Source organism: Hemicordylus capensis, chromosome 4 (assembly GCF_027244095.1).
Source record: "Hemicordylus capensis ecotype Gifberg chromosome 4, rHemCap1.1.pri, whole genome shotgun sequence".
NCBI lineage: Eukaryota > Metazoa > Chordata > Lepidosauria > Squamata > Cordylidae > Hemicordylus > Hemicordylus capensis.
In genome coordinates this window covers 19,194,114-19,212,688 of record NC_069660.1, presented here as the reverse complement: position 1 = coordinate 19,212,688, position 18,575 = coordinate 19,194,114, and the positions used below count along the sequence as shown (strand labels likewise).

At 49.4% G+C, this 18,575-nt stretch overlaps 1 protein-coding gene across 3 annotated transcripts in view; it reads left to right on the top strand.

Annotated features, from left to right (window-relative positions):
* The window catches only part of ZNF831 (zinc finger protein 831), a 72,933-nt gene that overhangs the window by 5,505 nt on the left and 48,853 nt on the right, over window positions 1-18,575 (top strand). The window lies entirely within an intron of this gene.

Here is an 18,575-nt window from a genome sequence, read left to right as displayed (position 1 = left end):
ATTGGTTACAGCTGGAAACAGAAGGCCAAGCATGATAGACCTTCATGTGCGCAGGCCAATTCTTGTCAAGGAAGAAGGCTATTGTGGCCGGGGCTGATGGGAGTTGTTGTCCAACAACATCTGGGGACCCAAGTTTGAGAACTCCTGGCATAAGGACTTTCAGTTAATATACTACTACTACTACTAAATAATAATAAATAATGAACTTTATTTGTTAGCTGCCCCATAACAAATTGTTCTCTGGGCAGCTCAGTTGGATATTAGATACCTTTGTGGTTTTTTCTTAATGGTGCTCCTGCTGCATGAGGCCCTCCTGAAAGGAGAAAGCTCCAGGGGGGAAAGTGACTGGCAACTGAAAGATTAAGCATCCTCTTCCCCATCATCCTTTCTCCCCTGAGAGCACCTCCTTCTGAGGATGCTCTGTAGCGGCTGAGGGGTTGCCATATATTGTTGTGGTGGGACAAATAGTTTGGCCCTCAGGCATCAGAGATGACACAACTGCGCAGCGTTTTAGTGGTTAGGGGGGAGTGGGATTTGTGTGTCACAGAACTCTTTTTTTTCATGGCTAGGAAGAGTAAATTGTGAAAAGAAAGCAAACATAAACAAATTTATGCAGGCCATTGAGTTTTGCTGAGCGGTGTTACTTTGGGGTGAAATTTTGACTTCTTTAGGGTAGCATGGACACAACCATGAGTGCATGTTATTGGTTAGTAACAAGAATGTATATGCGCATCTGTGATTTCTTGTTTGCTCATCAAACAAACCACATGGCTCTGTAGTCCCAGGAGTTGACACCGACTCAACGGCACAATCTTTCCTTTTCCAGCAGGAGAAATCCTTAAACTCTAGGTCCTAGGATGTGCAACATAACACCCATGTTACTGATTGGCCAATGCTACAGCACATGCAAAAGTCAGTTCTGGCAGTGTTGAGCAAAGGCACAGTTGTGCAACTGTTTAAAACGGTGTGCGTGCACCTGCACAATGGAACATCCATTGTTTCCAATCTATATATTTATTTCTCCTGGGTGTGCCATAGAATGTGCGTCCCGGCACACAGCCTGATTGGCTGGGCGGTGGAGCTGCCTGATTGGCTGGCGCACCCAGGAGAATTGGCCGGGCGGGCGGCTGCAGAGGCAAGGCGGCGGGCCCGGCGTGGCGGCAGTAGTGGGCCAGGCGGTGGCGGCAGGCCAGGCGGCGGCGGGAGAATTGGCTTGCCGGGCAGCCGCGGAGGCGAGATGAGGTGGCGAGCTCGGCGCGGCGGCAGTAGTGAGCCAGGCTGCGGCGGCAGTAGTGGGCCATGGCTGGGCAGCCACGGAGGCGAGACGAGGTGGCGGGTCCGGTGCAGCAGTGGGTCTGGCATGGCTGTGGAGGCGGCGGCAGGCCCATATGCTAGGCAGCGGCGGGCCCGACCACGGCCACGGCACTTGGCCCGGCTGGAGACTGGGGTGGGGGTGGGGGGGAGAGGTATCCAGCCCCAAAGAGCGCACAGATGCTCTGTGCGGGGGTCAGCTTGTGGAAGTTCTATTACATAAGAGTGTGTGTGTTATTTAAGTGGTTGCATCACTGCGCTCTTGCAGCTCTGTGTGGGTGTAAAGAAATGACACATGTGCAGCAGCACCAGCCAATCAGTTGTGCTGGTGTTGCAGGCTGGCCTTTATGTGCACAGCAGCGCTGGTCAATTGGTAATGCCAGTGCTGTGCTGCACATAATGTTGGCCAGTAATCTAAATAATGATGGGTTGCGCAACATGTTGGCTAGTCCTATATAATAAAGCCCTTGAGTGTGCGCCCGTGTCTCTGGTGTCTGCACCTGTGTCTCCCTCGGCTGTTTTGGGCATGCGCGGCGCGCATGCCCAGAACAGCCGAGGGAGACACAACCGCAGGCACCAGGCGGCCATGTTGGGCGGTTGGAGGAGAAGCTGCGGGCCGAGGAGAAGCGGCTGCCGCCGAAGCCAGGGAGGAGGCGGCGGCAGAGCCTTGGCCAGAGGACACGGTATGGCCGAGTGGCCGCGGCGGGGAGACTGGGCCTGCTGGTGGCGGTGGCCGCGACGGGGGAACTGAGCCCGCTGGCGGCTGGTGGCCGCCGGCAGGGAGACTGGGCCCGCTGGTGGCGGTGGCCGCGGCGGGGCGACTGGGGCCGATGGCGGCGGTGGCCGTGGTGAGAGGACTGGGCCCGGCCCACTGGTGGCGGCGGGCAGGGCCCCGCTGGTGGCGGCGGCCGCACTCGGCCCCGCCAGAGATGGAGGGAGCGGGAGGAGAAAGGAAGGAAGCTGCGTCTGAGCAGCAGACTCGGCTCCCTTTGCTGGAGTTCACTCGCTGCACCTGACAGCGGCAGCCTCTCTCTGCACTGTGCCGGACCCAAGTGGGCCCCACGTGCTCTGGCCAGGTTCTCCCGGGGAGGCTGACAGCCGTTAGAGCTGTTGGCTGGCGGGCGGGGAAGCAGCCGCGGGGCTTGACGTTCTGACTGCCACCGCCTTTTCTCTTCCCTCAGAGCCCTGGCTGGCTTCTCCTCCTCTTCCTTCCCCATCTCTGAGCTGCTTCGCTTCTCTCTCTCTTTCCATCGCCCCGCTGCCGCCGCGCCGCTTCCTTGACCTCAGCGGCCGTCCGCTTACTTGACAAGCGCTGCCTCCCGTCCTGCCTGCCTGCCTGCCTTCCCCGATCTCTCCATCCGAGGAGAAGTGCGGCCCCCCCCCACCCAAAACCACCGCGGAAGGCCCGGGCGGGAGGAGGCGGCGGAGGAGGCTACTAGCGCCCGTTATTTCAATGGGCTGAAAGATACTAGTAATCTAATAAATACCTGAGGGCCAAACTAAGTTTAGGATGAAACATAGGAGTTAATAAAGTTGTTCACATGACCGTTACTGGGGCGGGGTGGGGGAGCAGCGCAAGCACACACACAACCCCAGACTTGGGTAAAAGGGGGTGCTTGTGCCCTTTTACCTAGGTAAAAGTACAGGGAAAATTCCCAGGTTACCCAGAGAGGCAATGCCAGGATCAGCCTTGATCCCGGTGATTCACATGAGCAGTCCTGCCCATGTAAAGCTGCCCAAGCTTGCATGTGTGAACAGCCTCAGTGAATCCTTTAATTTTCAGAGTGGGTCATAAATACAGTATTGAAAAACAGATTATTTCAGGGGCTCCTTGGAGGAGAGCTGGTCTTGTGATGACTGATAGGATTGCAACTCTGTAGGTGATGCTGGAAATATCTTGGAAGCCTCAGATGGGCTGGTTAGGACTTCTTGTTATTGGTAATCTTCCAATAACTTAGCATAGGATAGCTGGTCTTGTGGTAGCAAGCATGACTTGTCCCATTTGCTAAGCAGGGTCTGCCCTGGTTTGCATTTGAATGGGAGACTAGTAGTGTGAGCACTGTAAGATATTCCCTTTGGGGCATGGATCTGCTTTGGGAAGAGCAGAAGGCTCCAAGTTCTCTCTCTGGCTTCTCCAAGATAAGGCTGAGAGAGTTTCTGTGTTTTCACAATCGGCTCCACCAGGCTGACTAATCTTGATTAACTATTTAACCTGGATGCTTGGGAATGTGTGAACCCAGCCTAGATAGTCCCCTGGTAATTAAATGAGATATATACATTCGCCCAGAGACGTGAGTTCAGGGTGGTATATAAGTGTGATGAATAACTAAATTATGAAGGGCAGACCTTGCTGTGGTTTAGGAACTTCCAGTGATATTCCAGTGGTACATATCCTTATGATTCCTTAGTGCAGTTTTCAACATACTAATGACTTGCATGAACTCCATTTGAACAAATAGTTACTTTACCCTAAGTCTTGGGGTTGCTTAATGGAAATCTAGTTTGCACGTTATGATGATGTGGCTATGTCCATGGGCATAGGTTGAATTAACAGTTTGTCAATCCACCGCAGACAATCTTGTCTACTTGATTCTCCTGCTGATAGGTGCTTGCAGCGTGTGAAAAAGTAAAACTTTGCATTACCAGAGTGAGGAAAGATAGGACTTTTTGTAAAGATAAATGTCAATAGCAGACATTGAAGTAGGATGAAACTGCTCCCATTAACCTGTGCAAGGCTTCAGTTAAATACAGGAATTACAGGCTCCTATACTAACATTACGCATGTGCAATAATATTTCCTGTTCCGCAGGGAAAAGGTTTGACCTACAGGGATATATTTTGGGGAGGGGCATCGGAGGTAGTAGTGGGAAAGGGAGGGTCAGCAAAATTGCTCCTCTCCCTTGCGTGCAGGAAACATTCTTACATACCTGACGTTAGTATATCAGCAATAAAGCACGTGTTTAATATGGTGGCATTTCAACTTTTGAGAGCAAAAAGGAAACCTTGCTTCAACCAGGCTTCCAACAAAACTACCTGCCAGAGGCGGCTGCTCTTGGGCACTTTCCAGACTAGCTGCTCAAGAGCAGCAAAATGCCTCTGTTCAGGCAAGTCGCTTTTGAAATGTAAACAGCCGGAGGAGCAGTCTCGCAGAAACTAATAGCCCAGAAAAAAACAGCAACTTATTTACGCCGGATATTCGACGTCCTAGCTCTATATCACAGCGAATAAGTTTGAAACAAGGCATTGGAAATGTGAACAGTGCCCTGCTGTCTGCGTAGGGACTGCTGTGTCACAGCGCAGGAAGTGTGGAATAATAATAATAATAATAATAATAATAATAATAATAATAATAATAATAATAATAATTCGATTTCTATACCGCCCTTCCAAAAATGGCTCAGGGCAGTTTACAAAGAGAAATAACAAATAAGATGGCTCCCTGTCCCCAAAGGGCTCACATTCTAAAAAGAAACATAAGACACACACCAGCAACAGTCACTGGAGGTACTGTGCTGGGGGTGAATAGGGACAGTTACTCTCCCCCTGCTAAATAAAGAGAATCACCACGGTAAAAGGTGCCTCTTTGCCCAGTTAGCAGGGGGCACATTTAGCAGGGATTTAGCACATTTAGCAGGGGCCCAGTTAGCAGGGAAGCACATTTCTGAGATCTGACGTGACCCTGTTGCAGGGTCTAATCTGGAAAGCGCCTTGACCTCATGAGGGCTTGTTCTCATAGCAGTTTAAGAAACCCCTCTTCCAGTTCCAGATAGAGATGCTCTTATATTTGAGAGACCTCTAGCTTTGTAACACAAAGACTTCCTTCCCTGTGTTCTTTGGCATTGGCAGAGTTAGTGGCCACAGATTAACATAGGGACATAGGAGACTCTCTCATACTGAGTCAGACTGTTGGTCCATCTAGCTCAGTATTGTCTACACTGACTGGCAGCAGCTCTCTAAAGTTTCAGGCAGGAGTCTCTTTTCCAGCCCTACCTGGAGATGCCAGGATTGAGCCTGGGACCTTTTGCAAGCAAAGCATGTCCTCTGCCGCTCAGCCAGGGCCCCATCCCGAGTAAACTCAGCCAGTCCTCCACTCTCAACCCACAAAGCCTTTTAAGTAAACTTCAATAGGATACACTGTGGGTGGTTATGGTGAGATTGCTAATAGCAATAGGTCTGCGTACTATTCGACAATGGAGTTTTTGTTCATAAATATAGCTTGTGACACAAGTACATGTGCAGGGAAATGACATCGTGTAATTGTAGGAGCAAATAATAATTTTCAGGAGATCCACTTAGTCAAAGCAGAGATCTGATACACCTATACATCATATTATTGCATTTTAAACAAATGCGTCTTAGTGTAAAGGAAATAAATAAAACACTTTAAAAATGCATCTCATAATAATTCATACCTTCATTCATAGATGTAAGTTAGAGTCAATGTTGGGTCACACAGTCCTTGGATGTGTAAAGGTAAAGTGTGCTGTCGAATCGATTTTGACTCCTGGCACCCACAGAGCCCTGTGGTTGTCTTTTGCAGAATACAAGAGGGGTTTGCCATTGCCTCCTCCCACGCAGTGTGAGATGATGCCTTCCAGCATCTTCCTATATTGCTGCTGCCGGATATAGTACCAGTGGGGATTCGAACTGGCAAACTTCTGCTTGTTAGTCAAGCATGTGTACACAATGCTTGCTTTCTATCTAGGCGGATATTTCTGCTAGCTTGGATTCAAGTAGAGTGCTTGTAAATGCAAAGCAACTCTCTGAATGTGACTTCATTGTTTGACATCCAGATTAAGGAAGCACCAGTGATTCTCACAAAGTGCAGATGTTGCTGTGCTACAGCAATTTTTGTCCCCTGCAGCCTGGAAGTAGCTCCATGAGGGCTGCATGACCATCAAGGACCTACTTATGGGGGCAGAGGAGACTGGCAAAAATACCCCTCCCCTTGCATGATGCATTAGTCCAGAATGCAGCACCAGCACTTCCTTGGAAGCACTGGTGCTTCCTTAGTCTGGATAGTAGTCATGGATGCCAACTGTAATTCAGCATATCTCCACAAACAATAATAAAGATGACTTGCTGAATGAAAGTTTATGCCTATGAGGGAGCATGTAGGTGAACATTTCACTGGGATGCCCCAAACTCTAGCCTGACACACATTAAGCCAAATACAAAAACATACAGATACATTCCCAAGGGGTGTGTAAGTTGTCTTTGTAAGCACTGGCAGATATTGCTGGTGTAAAAAGCACTCAAATATTGTTCATTTGGATTGTTTTAAAGCATTTTTGTTTTGTTTTGTTTAGGGGATGTACGTGTGAGGTGAAGCTAGAGGTAAAAGCCTGTATTTTACCCTAGAATGGGGTTGAGATAACAGAATGTTGGGGAAAATCAGAATCACACCTAAGAACAGCCCTGCTGGATCAGGCCCAAGGCCTGTCTAGTCTAGCATCCTGTTTCACACAGTGGCCCACTATATGCCTCTGGGAAGCCCACAGACAAGAGCTGAGGGCATGTCCTCTCTCCTGCTGTTGCTCCCCTGCAAGTGGTATTGAGAGGCATCGTGCCTCTGAGGTGGAAGGTGGTCTATAGCCCCCAAACTAGTAGCCTATGATAGACCATGAATTTATCTAAACCCCTCTTAAAGGCATCCAGGCTGTTGGCTATCACCACATCTTGTGGCAGGGAATTCCATAGGGTGATTATGCATTGTGTGAAAAAGTACTTCCTTTTGTCAGTCCTAAATTTCTTGGCAGTCAGTTTCATGGGATGACCCCTGGTTCCAGTGTTATACGAGAGGGAGAAAAAATTTCCTCTATCAACTTTCTCCACACCATGCATGATTTTACAGAGTTCAGTCATTTTGCCCCCAGTCATTTTTTCTAAACTAAAAAGCCCCAGGTGTTGTAGCCTTGCTTTGTCAGTCAGGTGCTCCAGGCCCCTGATCATCTTGGTTGCCCTCTTCTGCACCTTCTCCAGTTCTATAATGTCATTTTTGAGATATGGCGACCAGAACTGTATGTAGTTTACCTCTACCCAATAGTTCATCAGTTGGGCCATTCAGCAATGGATCTATTTGCTACAAAACAAATTAGAAGTTGCAATCAAATCCTGCAGCAGAGCAGGACACAACCAGTCCATCAGACCATGAGGGATGCCTTCCTTCTGTCCTGGAAGAGGTTGCTCTTCTATGCATTTTCCCCATTTTGGTAGATTACATAAACCATCAGCAGAATAAAACAAAGCACTGCATCCATATGCCGCTCTGGTGCTCTGGTACTCAGACTTGCATGGGGCAATGACTGTCACTTTCCATCATGACTGGATCTTCTGACTCAGGTCCAGGGCTGAATCCTCCACCATGACATTGAGATACAAAAATTCATTGCATGAAGGATCTTACATTAGGTGAAACTCAAGCTGAGTTCCTTGACATCCTGGCAAGCTAGAGAAACCTTTCCAGAACAAAATCCTACTAAGTGGAAGCAATTTGGCATTTACACCTCAAATTGTAATTTTAACCTTTGGAGGTCTCCAGTTGCAACATCCTACAGTTCATTTAAAATCTTAGGGTCTTTCTAACTCCTTAATAGAAGTGCAGCCTTTGGCAGTATTGGCTCTGCATTATTTTTTTGCTTAATATCTTGGTGTCCTGTCTTCTGATGGTGAAGGGATTCCTCAAGGGCTTATTCAAGCGCCAACTTTTACAAGACCTGACTCAACACATGGGCAAGTCCTTTGAGCCATTGGCCAGGACAGGTTGCCACTTATTAACATTCAAGATGGAGTTTCTGCATGGAGTGCTAGTGAGGCTAATAATGTCTTCATGGAGAGCTAGTGCACTTGTCATGGCTCCTACCAGAGCCAGAGGAGGAGGGGAGAGATCACTGGGGTTGAATCCTTGACTGCAAGAGGTTCACAGAAGGCTGCCACCATCCACTTTATTTTAATGTGGGACAACCTACCCTTTACACATAAAATTCCTGTGGGAGGTTAAAGTGGCAAAATCCTCCCTAGAAGGTCTGAGTACTCCGAAGCCTCCAAAGGCAAAGGTGTGACTAAGGCAGACCCAAAATGAAGGGTAGCACACTTCAGCAACAAAGATTTATTAAAAGAAAAAGATATGCAATAAGAACAATTGTCTTTTAATAAAAAAAGATTGTAAGAGAAAGTTTTCATTACCAAGCAAACAGTAAAGAAAAAAAACTTCCGTCACACGTCTAACTGACTTGGTCCTAACTTATTATTCACAAGCCTTCCCATTTCCCCAGCAGCTCTCAGCTTGTTGCTTCCTCAGGGTCCTCCTGGGACAGAACTAACCAATGTAACAAAGCTTTCTCCTCTCCAGGGTAGTTTCCACACAGTCCTCTGAATTGGTCCTTCTGCTTTGAATTTCCTGGGCTTTTTTCCTTCTTAGGAAAGGCCCACCCTCCCAGCAGTTGTTCTAAGTGAGGCCTAGTCCTCCCTCAAATCCTTCCCATCACTACAGCATTCTACATCAGTGTTTCTCAACTGCTGGTCCATGAGGAATTGAGTGCTGGTCCACGAGGAATTAACAACAACTAGCCGACCCCGCACAGAGCATCTGTGCACTCTTTGGGGCCAGCGGTTACCTCTTCCCCCCACCCTCTGCCCCAGTCTCTGGCCGGCCCGTGCCGGACCCAGGCTGCCAGGCCAAATGCCGCTACCATGGCCGGGCCCGCCACTGCCTTGCCACCTTGGCGGCCAGGCCTGCCACCGCCCAATCCTCCTGGGTGCGCCTCAGCCTATCAGGCGCCTCTGCCACCCAGCCAATCAGCTGGGTGCCGGGACGCACATTCCAAGGTGCACCCAAGAGAATTAAATATATAGATAACAACCCCCCTCCCAAAAAAACCCAGTTCCGAACCGGTGAGGGCCGCCACCACTGGCGGGAGCTCTCCAGAGTACATTTCTAGGCAGGCAGCCCTCACTGCTGGGATTACATTCATTTTGCTTCCTTGAAATGAACGTAATCCCAGCAGTGAGGGCTGCCTGCCTAGAAATGAGCTCCAGAGAGCTCACAGTGACGGCAGCCCCCACCGGCTCAAAATTGTTTTTTGGGGGGAGGCTGGGGGTAGGTGCAAGGTGGGGGGGGCAACCCCTTTACTAACTACTGGTCCAGGAAACTACGCACAAAGAATGTACCAGTCCATGACTCCAAAAACATTGAGAAACACTGCTCTACATCATAATTAACCTTCCATCTGTTACCACAAGTAGTCCTGCGGCCATATGTCTCTTTGACCCCAAGTTGCCTCTGGTTTCCATGTTAACCAGGACCTGGTTCTGCCTGTATTTTTCTCTGGCTCAAGCTCAGAAGGAGATAGAGATCTACACATGCTTGGCATGAAACATGCCCTTCCTTTTTACTCTACGCAGGATGTCATCATTTTGGGTCAACAACAGACTATTTCTCTGATACAAGGGTCCAGGCAAAGACAAAAATGTCTTTTCACAGCAACTGGCCCACTGGCTGACCAAAACTATAACCTTAGGATACCAACTGGCTAAGAAAGACCATCTACTTCATTAAGGAACCACCACTACTATGACAACAAATATTTATACACCGCTCTTCGATCAAAGTTCTCAATGTGGTTTACATAGAAAAATAAATAATACATAAATAAGATGGTTTCCTGTCCCAAAGGGCTCACAATCTAAAAATAAACACAAGGCAGTTGCTAACTGCGAGATGCGCCTGTGCAGTAGAGAGAGATCGCCGCAAGCCTGTGATGTCACGGGCTTGCAATGATCTCTCTCAACTGCGCAGGCGCGCCTCGTAGTTAGCAAGAGATGCTGGCCCTGGGCCGAATGGACAGGCCTAGCATTGCTCTGGCTGCCGGCGGTTGGGGTGGAGTTGTGAGAAGGACTGCTTGACTCACTCCTTGGCCGCATGGCGGCTATAATAATCATTTAAAAAAGGAGGTTCAGCAGGGTGGGTGTAGGGTGGCTTCAGGAGCCTCCCCCAACCATTTTGAGCCCCCCCTGGACTGTGGAGGCAATGGGCTGGGGGCCTCAAGGTCTGGGGGTTAGAGCTCCTCTGAACAGTGTGTGTTTTATGATCTTTAATTATGGTGTGACTGCTGCCAATGTACACAAACATTTCCAGTTTTAAGACAGTAACTAGTTTTAAGAAAGTAAAATTAAAAGAAAGTAAAAAAAATCTCCCCCAGTTTGCATTCTCTCTCTCTCTCTCTCTCTCTCTCTCTCTCTCTCTCTCTCTCACACACACACACACACACACACACACACACACACACACACACACACACACCCAACCACAGATGCCATCCCAGTCATCTTCAGGGAGGGCTGGGAATCCTGCCTGAAGCTTTGGTGAGCTCAGCTGCTGCCAGCCAGTGTACACAATATCAATACTGGGCTAGATGGACCAGTGGTCTGACTCAATAGAAGACAGCTTCCTATAGTCGCCTGGGACCCATCTTAGGATTTACTACAGTCTCCATATCCACACAGACATGCTAATCAAGTCAGGAGAGTTTTAAGAAAGCAAACTAGTTTTAAGTAAATAGTTTTGAGAAGGTAAAATTAAAAGTAAGTAAAAACTTGCCCCCGGTTAACACACCCATGATATTCAGTTCAACCTCTCAACTTGTAACAGCATTTGTCTCATGACAGTTTGTGACCGGGAAGACAGAAGATGTATGCATAGTGGTGTGTGTCTGTGTGTATGTATGAATGACAATGTATATATTTTATACATATGTAGATTAAAATTTGGCAGGGAAAAAAATCAAACCAGAATCCATCCCGTCTGCTGGCGGTTGATGTCCAGAGAAGACCCAAGTCAATTGGACAGTACAGTTGATATAATATCAACTGGGGGACTCAAAAGAGCATTTTGGAGCCTGGACCTAAAGGCCTTTGGAGCCCACCCACCCCCATTCCCGCTGCTAGTTAAGCATCATCCCCCTACACACTAGTGATGTGCACGGTCCGGAGAAGTCCGGACCGGCAACGAAGGGGGTCCTTGTTTTTAGGGCGGGGAGGGCTTGCTTAGCCCTCCCGCCTCCTTGCCCCCGCCAGCGCCCGTATTTTTTAGTATAGGGGCGCTGGAAACCAGCCGCCCCCCCCGCGGCGGCGGCGGCGAAAGAACTCCCAATGCCAGCCCTCCCTCCCTCCCAGCTAGCTGCCCGCCCGCCCGCCCGCTCGCTCACCGCTCACCCGCTCACCGGATAGGAAACGAGAGGAGCTCCGGCACAGAGCTCCTCTCGTTTGGAAGGCCTCCGGCAGAATGGTGTTTTGCGCGCGCGCGGAGGCCCGGTCTACCCAGCGATCGGAGGCCCGGTCTACCCGGCCCTTTCCCGGCGGGTAGACCGGGCCTCCGGCGAATGGTGTGCTTTGCGGTGCGCGCATGCGCGCGCGCGCGCAAAACACCATTCTGCCGGAGGCCTTCCAAACGAGAGGAGCTCTGTGCCGGAGCTCCTCTCGTTTCCTATCCGGTGAGCGGGTGAGCGGTGAGCGAGCGGGCGGGCGGGCGGGCAGCTAGCTGGGAGGGAGGGAGGGAGGGCTGGCATTGGGAGTTCTTTCGCCGCGGCGGCGGGGGGGGGGGCGGCTGGTTTCCAGTGCCCCTATACTAGAAAATACGGGCGCTGGCGGGGGCAAGGAGGCGGGAGGGCTAAGCAAGCCCTCCCGCCCTTAAAGGCATACCCCCCACCCGGACCCGAACCAGGCAGGGCTGGACCGGTCCGGCAGTTCGGCCATTCTTTGGAATGGCCGCCGGACCGGTTCGGGCACACCACTACTACACACACACACACACACACACACACACACACACACCCATGAATCCCCAGCAACACTGCCCATAACACAGTATTTTAAACAAGTGGGGTATATTTATGCAAATTTGCAGAAGCAGAAACGTTTCAACACACAACTTAACATATTCCCATCCCACATTTTCTTTCCCCACTCCCCCCTCTGTCTCTAAAGCACCTGGCACAGGTCACAATCACACTCAGCTGCCCTGTGCAGTGCAGGCCTGCAGCGACCACACCACCTGGGACAGTCTAAAGAGGATTTGGGAGCCCCCAAGGGGTGTGGAGGCCCTGGACATTGGCCCTGAAGTCCAGGGGTAAGAGTGCCACTGGGGGGACTACTGCTGGTGCTGGGGGACTACTGCTCGGCTCCTTGACCATCGGTTTGTGGGGTCCCGAAGGGTTCAATCTTGTCCCCTATGCTGTTTAACATCTACATGAAAGCACTGGGAGAGTTCATTGGGGACTTGGACTGAGTTGTCAGCAATATGCAGATGACACTCAGCTCTATCTCTCCTTGTCACCTGATCCTAGGGAGGCAGTGGATGTCCTGAATCGGGGGCTGGAGGCCCTGATGGGTTGGATGTGGGCTAATAAACTGAAATCGAATCCAGACAAGATGGAGGTACGGTTAGTCGGTAGGAAAGCCAATCGGGATGAAGGGATTTGACCAGTTCTGGATGGGGTTACACTCCCCTTGAAAGAGCAAGTGTGCCGCTTGGGAGTACTCTGGACCCAGCTCTGCTCTTGGATTCTCAGGTGGAGAAGGTGGCCAGAGATGCTTTTGCACAGCTTTGGCTAGTGTGCCAGCTGCTGCCCTTTCTCGAGAAGGCAGATCTGGCCACAGTGCAGAATGTAGCTGCCAGGGTTCTCTCTGGGACTGCTCACTTGGAGCATATTACACCTATTCTGAAAGAGCTGCACTGGCTACCAATTTGCTTCCAGGTTTGAGGAATAAAGGAGGTGGCTGGGATCCAAAGGGCTACATGTGGGCTACTATATGTGTATAGGAGGTTTTTTAGCCCCCTCTTTATATTACAACCGCTGGGGTTCAGGAGGCCCTTGCTTTTGCATGAGGTGCAAGGAGCTACTTCCAGAGAGGAAAATCATGATTGCCGCTCTATGTAAGTAGGGAGGCCAGTCAATACTGACCTTTGACACTTAAGTTGCCACAAACTAGGGCAGATGCAATGTAATACTGTTATCCAGAAGCCACAGACTCCATTTCACCAGCTGAACATATGAATAAGGCGTACGTGCTGCATGTTGTTTGAACATAGAATCGAGACTATTGCCATTTAAAGGCATGCTGGTTTAGGAAGGAATGGGACCACCTCTTGGATTCCAGGAAGGAATAGGACCCCCTCTTTATCCTACACTTCTTTGCCAAAATAAATATTACTATTATTTAGTACAAATTAAAGCTCCAGGTTAGCATAATAGCCCAGTTGGCAGCCGCATCCCTGATGAATCTTGTCCAGATGTACTGTATAATAGTCTGTCTTCAGAATGTAAAATCACTGCTAAGGGCAAAAAAACTGAGGGGTTCTAGAGACTCATTTTAGAAAGGTCCTCAACCTTTTCAGACCCGGAGCCACCTTTAACCTCAGTCTGCTACACAGGACTCACTTCTAGTTGTTAACCATCCAAGCCTGTCTTCCAATGCCCCCCTCTCCCTCCCTCCCCTTCCCCCTTGCGGCAGTGGTGGCAGCGGCAATGGCAACAGCAGCCTGGGTGGGGAATGCTTTGTGTTGCACTTGGTTTGTGTGAATGGCCTTGCCCCTGTGGTGCTCCCCACCCAACTTGTGTCCCTTATTTGGGCAACAGAATGTTGGCAACCCTAATCCCGGATCTTAGGGTTGCCATATTCTGGCTTTTCAGATCTGGGTGCCTAATTTGCATATTAGGTAAATTGGCTTGCAAATAATTTTTGAACAGAATAGTGACTGCACGTTTTGTTCCATAACTCTGCTTCTACAAGGGAGTTATGCGCAGCTTTCTCTCCCCCCCCCCTTTCATTTAAATGAAAGCTGAAATCCGGGTGAATCTGGGTGGGCTAAGCAATCTGGGTGAGATTATTAAAATCTAGGTGAAACCCAGAATTTCAGGCGGCATAGCAACTCTACTGGTGCTCCACATGAGCAGCCCTATCCAGGTAGGGCTGTGCAAGCCTGGGTAGAGCTGCTTGTGTGCATGACCTTTCTGTCTTTTTTGCTGATTTTATGGGCAGTGTCGCTGGGAATTTTTTTTAAAACCATGATTAGCTGTCCACTTTGTCGTGGGGGGGGGAGTATTTTTTCAGTAGTACTCTTTTCTAGCATCAACGAGTGGTTCATGATTTTGCACAAGGAGGAAAAGGCACGTACGGCCATAGCACAGCCTGAAGAGCAGTGTTTGCATAGATGGAGGCAGATAGGAAGATAAGCACTAAGTCTATGCCCTGCATGTTCCTTCACTTTTACATCTAAGCACACTTTTCTTCCAGTTCTCACTTTGTGCGGTCCATCCTCTGACCCCCAGCTATTTGATCAATATTACAATCTTTTATCTTATTTATTTATTTATTTATAAATAACATATTGCTATTCTTGTACACTGGTGCTCTTATTTAGCCTTTAAGGAAAGAGAGAAAGAGAAAAGTCCCCCCGCCGCAGTCTCACCTCCTCTCCCCCGCCCCCCGCCATGGTTATTGAGGAAGAGATGGAGTGGGTGGGTGTGTTTTCTTGCTGCCAGTTGGATGCCTGCAGAAGGCAAAGGCAAGGTCTCGTGGATGCTCTTGCAGAGCATCTTGCAGAGCATCTTGCAGAGCCCAACTTGTGGGCGAAAGACTGCCTCAAAGTCACTTTTCTTCCACAGAACTCACTACACTCACTACGAGTGGGGAGACAAGTGCATTTAGCAATTTTGGAAAAGGCAGGCTGCAATAAGCCATGACTGTGGCTGTTGAAATTAGGGTCTGATGAGTACTGACCAACAGCAACAGTTTGAAAGGATGGGGCTATAGCTCACTAGTAGAACATCTGCTTAACATGCAGAAGGCCCCAGGTTCAATCCCTGGCACCTCCTGGGTGCTTCTTAGATTAAACCCTACATCAGGGTCACTACAAATCTCCTACGTGTGCCTCTGTGCTTGCTGGGCTGTGACACTGCAGTCCCTGTGCTGATAGCAAGGTGCCATTCACATTTCCAATGCCCTATTTCAGATTTTATCTTTGCGTTATAGTGCTACAACGTTGCAAGTCCGTTGCAGAAAAACACCTGTATTTCCCTGTTGTAGGAGTTTGAGATTCTGGGGGTCGTTTTCAGTACGGTCCTGCTAAGCCAAAGCATTTTACCCTGTTGCAGCATGTAATCTGGAAAGCGCCCTAGTAGGACTGAGAAAAATTCCTGCCTGAAGCCCTGGAGAACCACTGCCAGCCAGAGTAGACGGTACTGAGCTAGATGGGTCAATGGTCTAACTCAGTAAATGGCAGCTTCCTATTTTCCCTGTGATTGCCTCCATGCACCAAGCATCGACTTTGAATGCTCTGATCTGGAACTAGCACTAGGACAGACCTAAACATACCCTTGGGCACCCAGTATTAAAGACACTGGGTTAGTTACTACACAACGGACCACACGCAAGAGAAATGCTGGCTTTGTGGTTGTCAGCAGCCCATCCATCCTCCTCATGCAGGCAGGGGAGATCCCATAGGAGCAGGGTGGAGCCACTACTGGGCAAATGGGTACAAAGAACTCGGGCTGCCACTAATCAGGGACTGCACCTCGCGGCCCCGACACCCCGCCCCATGTCTGACATCAGATGCAGGGGTGCTGGTATAGCTCACGAGAGGGGGCTGCGTGGCCCTCGTTCGGGAGTTAAAGGCCGCTGCGTTCGCGGTGCGGCCAGGAGTGGCTCCTCCCTGCCTTTAAGGGGCCACGAGGTGTAGTCCCCGATTAGTGGCAGCCCGAGCTCTTTGTACATGCAGCGCCAGCCCCAGTCTAGCTCCCAAAGGGGCCGCGTGCACCTTCAACTTCGGGAGCCAGAGCCGAACTTTCAACTTTGGGAGCCCATTTGGGAGCCAGGCCATGCACCCCGCATCTGACATCAGTCACGGGGTGGTGGCAGTGGCGGCGGGGTGAGTGGGGCCGCTGCGGCAGCTGGACACGGGCTGCTGGCGGTCAGGCTTTGTGCCTGCATAGGAGTGATGCATTGCAATGCAATGCCTGACTCTCAGCATTCCACAAGAAACAGGCAGGCTGTGGAGAGCTGTGAAGCCGGGAAACCTGCATCCCCCTTGGGAGCACAGCTTACTTCATAGTATCTAAGACACTCTGTGTGTACTTGGGATTGTTGGAGAAATAAACTTGCTCCGGTCGTCTGCTACTACGAATATTTATATATCGCTCTTCAATCAAAGTTCTCAAAGTGGTTTACTTAGAAAAATAAATAGCGTATAAATAAGATGATCCCTTGTCCCCAAAGGGCTCACAGTCTAAAAGGAAACATAAAGCAGATATCAGCAGCAGCCACTGGAGGGGTGCTGTGCTAGGGTTGGATAGGGCCAGTTGCTCTCCCCCTACTAAATATAAGAGACTCACCGCTTTAAAAGGTGTCTCCTTTCTCAGTTAGCAGGGGTGAGACATTTAATGGAACATCACAGTCTCATGCCACTGATATTGACTGAGCATCCAGAGTTTACAGCACACAGCCCAGGCATTGGTCCCATCCTTACCTCTGATGTCAGATGCAAGCGGCGGGGCTAGTGCCAAGAACAAGGCCGTCAGCCCCGGCAGAGTTTCATTTCCCCTGTCAGAGGTTTGTGGAATCACTGAAAGGGAGCTCATTAGGAGGTTCCTTTCAGTGATTTCACCAACCTCTAACAGGCAAAATGAAACTCTGCCAGGGTTGATGGCCCTGTCCTCGGTATTGGCCCTGCCCCTTTTATCTGATGTCAGATGCAAGGCTTTGGGCGCACGCGAATATTGTATGCACAATTAATAAACCAGCAAGCGGGGGGGGGGGGCGGTTGGACTTTGTCCCCTGGCCCCCACCAAGCTCCCTATGACCCTGCCAGTATCCCTCCTTATCTATCCATATACAACACTACCAAGACACTTTCTCAACCCGCTGCATATTAAATCATCAGCTGTAGATGCTCATTTACCTCTTGTGTTCAGTGAGACTTACTCTCAGGTAAAAGTGAACAGAATTGCAACCTAAATTTTGTATGCTTAAATCTTACTTGTACATCTTTTGTTTATTTTATTTAGTATATTTATATACGACCAATTATTTGATCTCAAAGCACTTCACAAAGAGATAAAACAATTTAAAAACAATTAAAACAAATTAAAACCAGTTAATAACAATTAAAACCAATAAGTATCAACTAAAAGCCTGACAGAAAAGACTGTGTTTTCAATGCCTTCTTAAAGGCCACCAAGGATTTCAGCCTTCATATCTCAGTAGGGAGCATGTTCTAAAATTCAGGGGCAGCTACGGAAAAGGCCCACATTACTGCCAGACAAGCTGGTGGCAACTGCAGGCAGAGTTCCTCAGATGGCCTCAGTGGGCAGTGGGGATTGTGCAGAAGGAGAGTTTACTTAGGTAACTCAGTCCAAAGCCATTTGGTGGGCTTAGGGTGGCTTCACACAACATGGAAAAGAACAACCTGCCAATTCCTGATCATCATCAGCAAGCCCGACTTGAAGTCCTGGGAGAACAGTGCTAACACTGGGTGTGTCATCCAAGCCCGCCAATGTCAGCATGTTTTGCCCTACTTGCAGTTCAGAATCTGACATCTGTAACCAACTTCAAATCTTGGTTACAGATGTTTGGTTCAGAACTGCAAGCAGGACAGATTGGCTCCATTTGCACATAACGCCAAACTGGAATTGAATGGGACAGAGGTTGGAATTAGTGTACGTCCAAATGTATGAAACTGCGGTTTCGCAGCAAAAGCAACCTGTGGTTTCCCTTGCCAAACTCCAGTTTGAAACTTCGGTTTGTAGTGAGTTTCGCTGTTCCAACCTGAGGTTTGAAGACATTATGTCTGAACACAGATGCCACCATAAGCACGGTTTCATGCTGTTTCTGAGACCTAGAAAGAGCGGCTCAGACCCGCCCAGGAATGTGCCTGCTCCATGCCTGCCATGCTTCTCACTGGCTGCCTCTCTGAGTACTTGCCCTGTCCCCTGACTCTGCTCCTCAGGCTGTTGCCTGGCAACTGGGACACTGCGTTGTACCATCCTGAGCTTCTAAGCCTGTCAAAGTGAAAAGTCACATTGGGTGATGCCTGCTTTCCACTGTGTCTCTTGTTCCTCCCTCTGGCAATCAGAAGAGAAAGGGGACGGGATGGCAAGACAAGCACTATGTATTTTGGTCTCCAAAACCAGATCAATAAAGAAGTAGTTGCAGTGGTACCATAAACCGGGCAACCTGATTAGATTGCTGCAAAGAGAACATATGGTAGG